The following is an 11,527-nucleotide window of genomic DNA, read 5'->3' on the forward strand; positions in this document are numbered from 1 at the left end:
TTTTGCCGGTGCACAAACCCACCATATACCTTCCTCAAAACAGCCACCATACCTACCTATTATGGCATTTTCATAGCCATTCTGAGATATATTGCCATGCAACTCCCACCGTTCCGTCTCATGACTTGTGCCGTCACTTTCATATTGCCATTGCATGATTGTAAGATAGCTAGCGAGATGTTTCAACGTCATACGCTAAGCTAGATCGTTGCACATCCCGGTACACAGCCGGAGGCATTTCCTATAGAGTCATCATTGCTCTAAGTGTTGAGTTGTGAGTAAATAAAAGTGTGATGATCATCATTATTAGAGCATTGTCCCATGTGAGGAAAAATAAAAAAGAAGAGGCCAAAGATGCCCACCAAAAAATTAAGGGTTTCCTCCTTTTGAGCTTTAACACACTTATAGCTCTCGTGCATCCGTTGCATGGTAATCCCTAGTCATTCACATTGATATCTATTGATGGGCATATCCATAGCTCATTAATACACCAAGTCAATGTGACTATCTCCTCCTTTTTGCCTCACAACCTCCACCACACTCTATTCCACCTATAAGTGCTATATCCATGGCTCACGCTCATGTATTGCGTGAGAGTTGAAAAAGGTTTGAGAAAGTAAGAGTGCGAAAACAATTACTTGGCCAATATCGGGGTTGTGCATGATTTAAATTTGTTGTGTGGGGATGATGGAGCATAGCCAGACTATATGATTTTGTAGGGATAACTTTCTTTGGCCTTGTTATTTCGAAAGTTCATGATTACCTTGCTAGTTTGCTTGAAGTATTATTGTTTTCATGTCAATAACAAACTATTGTTTTGAATCCTACGGATCTGAACATTCATGTCACATGAAAGAAGTTACAAACGACAAGTATGTTAGGTAGCATTCCACATCAAAAATTCAGTCTTTATCACTTCCCTACTCGAGGACGAGGAGGAGTTAAGCTTGGGGATGCTTGATACGTCTCCAACATATCTATAATTTTTGATGGTTCCATGCTATTATCTTGTCATCTTTGGATGTTTTGTATGCATGAATATGCTAGCCAAGTGCCAGTTCCTGTTTTTTCCGTGTTTTTGACCTTTTTCAGAGGAGAATATTAAACAGAGTCCAAACAGAATAAAACCTGCAGAATGATGTTTTCAATAACAGAAGACACGCAGGAAACTTGAGAACCAAGGCAGGGGACCTTGGAGGAGGTCACAAGCCACCCAGGCCCGACCTAGGGGGGGCTAGCAGGCTTGTGGGCCCCCTGTGGGTCCCCTGCCCTACTTCTTCCGCCTATAAATTCCCTAAAATTCTGAAACCACGGGAGAGAGCCACGAAAATACTTTTTCGCCGCCGCAAGCTTCTGTCTCCGCAAGATCCCATCTGGGGCACGTTCTTGTGCCCTGCCGAGGGGGATTCGGACACGGAGGGCTTCTCCATCAGCACCATTGCCTCTCCGATGATGCGTGAGTAGTTCACCACAGACCTTCGGGTCCATAGCTAGTAGCTAGATGGCTTCTTCTCTCTCTTGGATCTTCAAGACAAAGTTCTCCATGATCTTCATGGAGATCTATCCGATGTAATCTTCTTTTGCGGTGTGTTTGTCGAGATCCGATGAATTGTGAATTTATGATCAGATTATCTATGAGTGTTATTTGAGTTTCCTCTGATCTCTTATATGCATGATTTCGTACCCTTGTAATTCTCTTCAAGTTGTGGGTTTCGTTTGGCCAACTTGATCTATAATTCTTGCAATGGGAGAAGTGCTTCGTTTTGGGTTCATACCATGAGGTGTCCTCACCCAGTGACAGAAGGGGTAGCGAGGCACGCATCTTGTTGTTGCCATCAAGGGTAAAAAGATGGGGTTTATATCTATTGCATGAATTTATCCCTCTACATCATGCCATCTTGCTTAAGGCGTTACTCCGTTTGTTATGAACTTAATACATTATATGCATGCTGGATACAGGTCGATGTGTGGAGTAATAGTAGTAGATGCAGACAGTATCGGTCTACTTGTCTCGGATGTGATGCCTATATGTATGATCATTGCCTTAGATATCATCATGACTTTGCGCGGTTCTATCAATTGCTCGACAGTAATTCGTTCACCCACCGTAATATTTGCTATCATGAGAGAAGCCTCTAGTGAACACTATGCCGGCTCTAGTTCACATCATATTTTTAGTTCTACACTTTTACTTTGTTGCACTTTCCGCCTTCAGATCTCACCTTGCAGTTAACCTTGAAGGGATTGACAACCCCTTTGTAGCGTTGGGTGCAAGTACGCTTGTTTTTGCGTAGGTACTTTGGAGACTTGACTTGATACTCCTACTGGATTGATACCTTGGTTCTCAAACTGAGGGAAATACTTACTGCTACTGTGCTGCATCACCCTTTCCTCTTTAAGGGAAAAACCAACGCAAGCTCAAGAGGTAGCAGTAACATGGTCGGGCCATGAAACGTGCATAAGCAGGACAACCCAGAATAGCATGATATGCACTCTAGAAGTCCACCACCTCAAATGTTAGCTTCTCTTTGCAAAAATGACGGTCAGAGCCAAAAACAACATCCAATTCGATCTGGCCGAGTGACTTGGCCTTCTTCCCTGGGATTACTCCATGAAAGGACATGGAACTCTCGCTGAGTCGGGACATCGGAATGCCCATCCCCTTGAGAGTTTCTGCATATAGGATATTGAGCCCACTCCCTCCATCCATCAACACTTTGCGGAGCCAAACACCTTTGACAACTGGGTTGACTACCTGAGCCTGGCAACCTGGAGTCGGAACAATAGTTGGATGGTCCGACTGATCAAACGTGATGGGAGTTTGCAATCACTTCAGGTACGTTGGGGGTGGTTGGTACTGCCATGTTGACCTCCCTGTTAATGACTTTCAATCGACTTTTGCTATCTATGTCAGCAAAAATCATCAGAGTTGCATTGACCTTGGGGAACTCCTCCTTGTCTTCATTATCTTCTTCTTCAGGCTCTTTTCCACTCGACCGACCCTTGAACTCTTGGACCAACAATCGACACTGTCGAGTGGTATGCTTTGGCAATATCAGGTTGCCTTCATCATCTTTCTTCGTGTGAAAAATACACAACTGATCCAAAACATGTGACTGCATCTTGGATTTCTTCAGAGGGAATGGTGCCTTGGCCTTTCCCTTCAACTTTCCTGCCACCAGAGCGACCGCTTCTGCTGGGGTTGCATTTTCAACTTCCGCTTCTGTTTTCGATTGGAATTAGCATCAGTGTTGTCGACTGCTTTACCCTTGCCGCTACGGAGGCGGTCTTCTTCTTCCCCGTTTGCATAACGGGTGGCTATATCCATCATTTTACTCATTGACATGTCGCCTGAGCGACCAAACTTCAGATACAGCTCTCGATATCTGACACCTGCCTTGAAGGCGCAGACTGCTTTGTGCTCGGTAACATTGTCCACCGTGTGGTGAAGGGTGGTCCAACACTGAATGTAATCGCGCAAGGACTCACTCGGCTTTTGTATGTTGTAGCTCAGAAAGGCCAGCAGGACGCTTGCACATGCTCTCGAAGGTCTTGATGAACACTCGGGCCAGATCTGCCCAACAATATATACTCAAAGGAGCCAATTGATTCAACCATGCACGGGCCGAGCCGTCCAACATCAGGGGCAAGTGCTTCATTGCAACGTTGTCGTTGCCGCCACCAATCTGTATTGCAACTCTGTAATCGTCCAACCAAGTCTCGGGCTTGGACTCGCATGTGAACTTACTCACTCCAGTTGCCGAACCGAAGTTAGGAGGGATAACAGCAGAGCGGATTACTCTACTGCAACACTCGGGACCAGAAACTGCGGTTCCACTTCCACTTAGTTGATCTCTATAGAGACCTTCCCAATAGGCTCTGCCTCTGTCAATCCTTCTCTGTGCAAGTGCATCTCTTACATCAAATCTAGGGTTCCGCTCATCACCGAACGGGCGTCGGTCATCATAGTGCCGGAGCACATACGAGCCGCTCCTCGGAGGAGAATGCACTCGACGGTGGTCATCACGGTGATGACGAGGGGGAAGCTGGTTCCGACCCTGGTCTTTGTGCTGATACTCTCGGTAACCTCCATCTCTCTGACGTTGGGGTGAACCTGGACTGTATATTGACCAGACTGTCTCCGCCCTTGGTGAATTGTTCTGCAATCTATTGATTGACTGTGATACAACTGAATTCTGCTACTATGCTGCTTGAAGCAAAGTGAGAATCTGCTCTAAACCTGTGTTTGCCTCTAAATCTGAAGGCTGAATTGTATCTGCTATTTTGGCTGCGGCTGTGACATTAAGTACCGGAGTACGATATACCTCAGTATTGGTGCGATGGTCGCCTGAGAAGAGTTGCTGCTGACGCTGACTGGAAGTTTGATGACGACGACGACCGCGTCCACACGACGGTTCACCGGCCTCATGCTCGCGGCGACCGAACCTGGGTGGGCTCTCTGCGGACCCCGCCATGAAGACCTCTGCTGCTGGGTTGCAACTCTTGCACTCGGAAGGAACGTCAGACTAGAATGACGCTGAGTGGATCGGGTCCTAAAGAGGTACAACAGGCTCGATGGCTGCAACCTGAGGGGTCGACAGAGACAACGCCTGACGAGCCACCGCGTTCTTCACCCACCGCTGGAGTCGAGAGCGACCAGATCACTTGCAGCGACGAACAACAGAGTGAAGAGCCGATAACAGAGTCGACGGCTGCAGAAGGAGAACGCCGAAAGAGTTTGCACGGAAGTGCGTCCCTCCACGAGCCGGAAGCGCCTCAACGTCGAGTAGCGCTTCTGGGAGCCACGCCGAGTCGTCGGCGACGAAGATGAGGACGTCGAAATGGATCTCACTGCCCATGAACGAACTACCGCCGGAAGACATGATGAAGAGTGAAAAAATGCAAACTTGCTGGAAGTCGCTTAGACGCGTGCCCAACGGTGGGCGCCAGCTGTCATGGGAATAAACCTGACAGTAGAGGTGTAGGGTATGAATCGAGAGGGCAGAGTCCTAGCTACGACAAGATTGTACGCAAGATGTATGAGTTCAGGCCCCTCTCTTGGAGGTAACAGCCCTACGTCTCAGGTGCTCGGGAGCTCTTGGAGGGTGGTTTTGTGTAATACAGAGGGTGCGAACCCTTGTTCCAGAGGGGAGGGGTGGCTTATATGGAGTGCGCCACCTCTCATCAATACCTCAACATCTAAGGGCTCGATCAATATGAGTTAAAGATATACGATACTGATAACGTAAGTGGGTAATAAATGCTACTAAAGACCATTGGTTGAACGTGTGTCCGTTGGCCATTGCGGGTGACTTCTGATCTTCAGTACCGACTGGAATACTTCCGAGTTCATTTGGGTTGTCGAGTGGATGTAAATTTAATCTGAGTGCCTTCGTACCGAGTGACTTTTAAGTATCATCTTCATCCAATCGGTGCCTTCTGTCCGACCCTTGGCCTAATAATGAGGTGCCCTTGGGTAGGACATTTAGGTCAGGCCTATGACCTTACCCTAGGTACATATACCCATCACGATGCACACGGCTTCCAATGAACCTTGGTTTATTAGACCGAGAATGATAATTGTAGAAGGTTCAAGATATACCCCGTTCTGATCTATACATATTGCACTAACCGTTCCAAGCTCGTTCTCTGCACCTCACCATTAACATTGATTTTGACATACTCTATTTGTTTCATAATGCAGTGCATATGAGTTTTTGAAAAGTCAAGAATCACAAGCTTCGAATTTGTGAATTTTTTTTTACGTCTGGAATGCCAAACATATAGCATTAGATTCACTATAAGATAACTTTCATACTTTATATATTTGGTATTGTAGATATGAATAGTTATCTCAAAACACTTGCTCAAAGTTTTCAAAGTTTGACTTTTAAAAAATCCATGTGCACTTGAAAGTGCTAGTTATAGACTAGTGGGGGTGAATAGGCGATTTTATGAAAAGCTTTGAAAGAGTCAATGTCTTCGAAGTAAGGGGAAGCGAATCATATTCTGACAAGAATAACGTATCAAGGAACTACACAAGGCATGCAACATAGAGAGGACTAACAGATATGACACGCATAGACATTGTGCATAGTGGGTTGCATCGAAGATAAACACAGGTGGCACGAAGACAAATAGGCAAATAGATGAATGTCTTCGACAAATGTCTTCACACACAGACAAGCAAGCAAAGGCTTCACAATCCAAAATTTTAAGTAAAGCAGTGAAGGGATGGAAACTAGTTGTTTCATGAAGGTAATGGATTTGTTAGATCAGTCCAGTTGTTGTGACAAGTGTACGCCTGGTTAGGGAGGCTGAGATTGAACTCGGAATACCACATCTTCACCTTATTCCCCTTGAGCTAAGATCACTTAGACCTCACCCAATCACTCCGCAAAGTCTTCAAGGTAGACTTATGAAACCTTCGCAAACTTGATCACCCCACAATTCACAACGACTCTTGGATGCTCACACCATGAGGCCTAACCATCTGAAAGATCACAACCTTCAAATGTAATAAATGTTTGTCTCACTTAGAACAGAATGACTTCGGTGATGCTCAAATACGCTATCTCTAGGTGCTTGGGTTTATCCTCACAGGTATCTCTCTGTCAATATTTTTGAGGTGGGTTGCACTAAAATGACTGAAGCCGTGCAATAACTCTGAGCAGCCACCAACTTGTGGTAGAGGGGGTGGGCTATTTATAGCCAGGGCAACCCGACATGATATGACCGGACTAACCTAGGACAGTAGCCAACCGACGCGTGTCCCAACGATCAGATTTCAACACACGCGACAACTTTCCTTAGGCTCCAAGTAAAGATGACTCGACCAACTCTACAAGAGAATCCCCCCTCATTGTCTTCACTAAATACATAGGTATTTAGTTGAGCATCGTGTCAGTTTTTGACTTCGATCACCTTAACAGTGTGGTTGTTCCTATGATCCAGAAAGAATAAAATGAAACTACCAAAAGACTAAGTCTTCACATCCGATTATCTTCATGTGTATATCTTCGCGCACCACCAATATCTCATTGCCTTCAATGTCTCCGGACATTTTTAGGGGTCATCTTCAACTGTTAAATGAAATCTCCTCGGACTTCTATGTGTGTTATCATGTGTGCTCTCACAAACGCATTAGTCCCACAACCATGTTTGTCTTCAATACTCCAAAACCAACAAGGGGTGGCACTAGATGCACTTACAATCTCCCCCTTTTTGCTGATTGATGACAAACTGGTTGACGTTTTCAACATGGATAGAATTATTTGAGGATAAAGACTTGGAGATGTTGATTATAAGATATAGACAGCTCCCCTAAATATGTGCATCTGAAGAATTTGCTTTGAGTGCAAAGGCACATGGCAGGTTTTAATTGTGGAGATCTCCCCCTATATCTTGGAATCCAATCATAGTGCATTTAACATATATACTTAAGATAATGAAATGCACAATGAAAAATGGGCATTTTCTGAATGACTTCGAGCACATAAGATAGAACTTAAACGTAGAGCCAAGGTATGAAAAGTGGTGAATGTGCAAACATCCATTGGGACTTAAGTTTTACAACCCAAAATAGCAAATGAACAGATTAGGAGTTGCAAACTTAACAAAAATATACTGCCCAGACCATGATCTTGTTTGAAGACCATCAATCCAAATATTTCTCCCCCTTTTTAATCGAATGACCAAAAAGGGGCAAAGACATTTAATTTCTACATGTCCCTAGCAAAAGTCAATGAAGATGGCATGGCAGGGACTGTGTCGGTGTTGGGAGGTGCAGATGGGCGTGATGTGGTGTTGACGTGGGCGGTTAGAGCGGTAGGAAAAGTGACATATTTGGATTCGTTGTGAGTGAGATTTGCAGGAACTTTGGGATCCAAATACGAATAGTCACTAGCTTCAGTGGATGGCGTACGACGTCGTGTATTTGTTGCAGAAGGAGGAGCCCAGAACTTGAACTTTCTCTTGAAGCCATCAACATGAAGATCTTCTTTAGAGGCAATTAGTATCTAGGTCTTCCATGAGCACTTGGAGGTTTCATGGGCTGCAAACGCACTCTTGGTTGACAAGTTGCGAATGCGATTGATGTTAGTGATAATGCTCTCGAGCTGCCTCTTTGACCACTTAAAGGGCTTATATTGAAAATAATAATATGAGTTGCCACAATCAGGCGTGTGAAGCGACACCACCTAAAGGGCTTATATTGAAAATGAGAACATGAGTAACCACGAGGTAGAACCTTCCCAGGGATACTCAACAATTCATATAAGATAAAAGGTTAGTCCCTAACAACATTGATAATAATAATCATCCGTCGTAATTCATGGTTCATATCATGGTTTAAATAATTCCTATGAAGATCGACACTATACCCTTCCCATACTGTAGTCCTCAACCGTGGAAACGACTATTCTATAAGGTTTTATACTCTACAGAGGTTTGATGTCTACTATGCAACTTTATTCTTTTAGATGTTGTTGGGCCCCCAAGTGCAAAGTTTTGTAGGACAACAACAAATTTCCCTCAAGTGGATAACCTAAGGTTTATCAATCCATGGGAGGTGTAGGATGAATATGGTATCTCTCAAACAACCATGCAATAAAATACAAGAAATATTTTGTGTCTCCATGACACCCAATACAATGGAAAAATGCATAGGTGCACTAGTTCGGCGAAGAGATGGTGATACAAGTGTAGTATGGATACTAGAAATAGTTTTTGTAATTTGAAAATATAAAAACAACAAGGTAACAGGTAGTAAAAGTGAGCATAAACGATATTGAAATGATTGTAAATAAGGCCTAGGGTTCATACTTTCACTAGTGCAACCTCTCAACAATGCTAACATAGTAGAATCATATGATCATCCCTCAACGTGCGACAAAGAATCACTCCAAAGTTCATAAATAGCAAAGAGCATAAGATGAAATTGTTGTAGGTAGTAGAACCACCTCAAAGCTATTCTTTCTGATCAATCTATTAAGCTATTTCCATAAGTGTCACAAACAGCCCTAGAGTTCGTACTCGAATAACACCTATGATACACATGAGTCAACCATAATGTCACCTCAAGTATCTGTGGGTTAATTATTCCACATGCATCAAACGATTTTAGATTCATCATATTCAATCCAGTACAAAGAACTTCAAAGAGTACCCCAAGATTTCTACCGGGGAAAGTAGGATAAGAATGTGTATCAACCCATATGCATGGACTACCCATTGTCACCACGGAAATCCACAAGTTGAGTAACAAAATATATATCAAGTGAATCAATAGAGCACCCCATTGTCACTACGGGTATCCACATGCAAGACATACATCAACTGATCTCAAATCCAATATTCAAACACATAACTATTGGTACATACCCTCAACCCCGAGGGTGAACTACTTCCTCCTCGCCATGGACACCGCTGGGATGATGAAGATGGCCTCTGGTGGTGATTTCCCCTCCGACAGGGTGATGGAACAGGGCTTTGGATGATTTTTCTTTGATACAAGGCTTGCAGGGGTGAAGCGGAAGTTCTAGGTTAACTTCTGGAGTTTTTGGTATTCATAGGATCATTCGGCGTTGGAATCACGCTAAATGGAGCCACGAGGTGGTCCTAAGCCATCAGGACGCACCCAGGGGGTGGGCCCATGATGTCTACGCATGCTTCTATTCTTGTAGACTATGTTGGGCCTCCAAGCATAGAGGTTTGTAAGATAGCAACAATTTCCCTCAAGTGGATGACCTAAGGTTTGTCGAACTCAGGGAAGTAGAGGTTGAAGATGGTGTCTCTCAAGCAACCCTGCAATTAAGATACAAGAAGTCTCTTGTGTCCCCAACACACCTAATACAATTGTCAGTTGTATAGGTGCACTAGTTCGATGAAGAGATGTTAAAAGGCAAGTGATATGGATGGTAAAACAAGGTAATATAAATCTGAAATAAAAATGGCAGCAAGCAAACATGAAACAAAACTAAAAATAAACGATGTTCAATGGTGGAAAACAAGACCTAGGCTTCATACTTTCACTAGTGATAACTCCCAACAACATTAACATAATCTAGTTACATGATATTTCCACTAAAACATGCAACGGAGACGTACTTGGAGGTCATTCCTTTGTGATCAAGAGAGAACGAGAATTATGTAGGCCTACAAAAGCACACCTCAGAGTTCGTAGTTCTCATCTATGGGTTTCCCAATGTCACCGCGGCCATCCAAAGAGAGTACCACAATCACCACAACATATCTCAAGGATAGTCAAAGACAAGCACCAAGAGACTCTCAATCTTCAATCAATTCACAAAGAGGAAATCACTGATGAAAATATTCTTCTAATCCATGTCCAATAGACTACTGTCACCATGGTCTCGGGGATTATACTAGATAAGATCAAGTAAGTACATCAATCCAATACATAGAAGAAGGGGAAACATCATGGGATCACTCTAGATTAACATAACCTATGATCACAATCAAGATCACATCATGGGAGAGAGATATGACCACATAGCTACACGTAGAAGACCTCCGCCCCGAGGGAGACTACTCACACATGGCCATGGTGAGCAAGAGGTTGATGGAGAGGTGCAGCCCGGAGAGGAGACGGCGGCCGACGGCGGCCACGACCCTTGGGGGCAGAGGCCCTTGGCCCCCCTTCTTACTTGGAGATGGTGCTAGTATGGAGGTGGTTCTTCACCCCAAGGCGACTGCCTGGGAGGAGGAAATCTCGTAGCTCTTGATGGCTCTTGAGAAATCAGGTTTTCCCTCTCCTTATATGAGTCGGGACACTCATCCTTGGCCCTCCGATGGATGCCCCTTTGATCCAACAGCTCTTGGGCACCTGTAGAACCTTCCTAGGAACCCCTCTCAGCCCTAATGAGGTCCCCAAGTCGTAGCTTTGCCGAATCCATCTAATATGATAAGAGTTGGACTCAATCACGTCACCGATTCCCGTAATCCTGTAATCAGATATTTGTCCTCTAGTAAAACGGATTTTCCTGGAGCGTCTAAACTCCAAATGGGACGAATTTTATATCTAGAATTATCAGCATACAATTATCCACAACTTTAGCATGTATTATTTTTCTATTTGACGTCATCTTCGAGGCAGAAACAGTCAATCTCTAAAAAGGGGGACATATTTCAGGAAAGTCAGAGTCCCACTCCAACAAGGTTTCCTCTTCTATTTTTGATAGTTCCTACACATCGAAGTGTAAAACAAGAACATTGTGCACTTTTGCAACTATTAGTAGGTTATTCTAAATAAATCATAAACTTAATATAAAAACAATTATCAAAAGCATAAAAGTAGCATGAAACCATCAAAAATTAAAGATACGTGTTGGACGTATCAGCGCACCGTGTTGGCTTGGCACCAACAGGTAGCCCCCCTCTGGTGGTTCTTCGCTCAGGTATTTATTAGTTACTCTAGAAAAAATCATTAAAAAGTTTTGGGATATTCCGAGAACTTTTATTTTCTACACAAAAAACAACACTAAGATAATTCCGATGAAAACAACGC

Source organism: Hordeum vulgare, chromosome 2H (assembly GCF_904849725.1).
Source record: "Hordeum vulgare subsp. vulgare chromosome 2H, MorexV3_pseudomolecules_assembly, whole genome shotgun sequence".
Classification (NCBI taxonomy): domain Eukaryota; kingdom Viridiplantae; phylum Streptophyta; class Magnoliopsida; order Poales; family Poaceae; genus Hordeum; species Hordeum vulgare.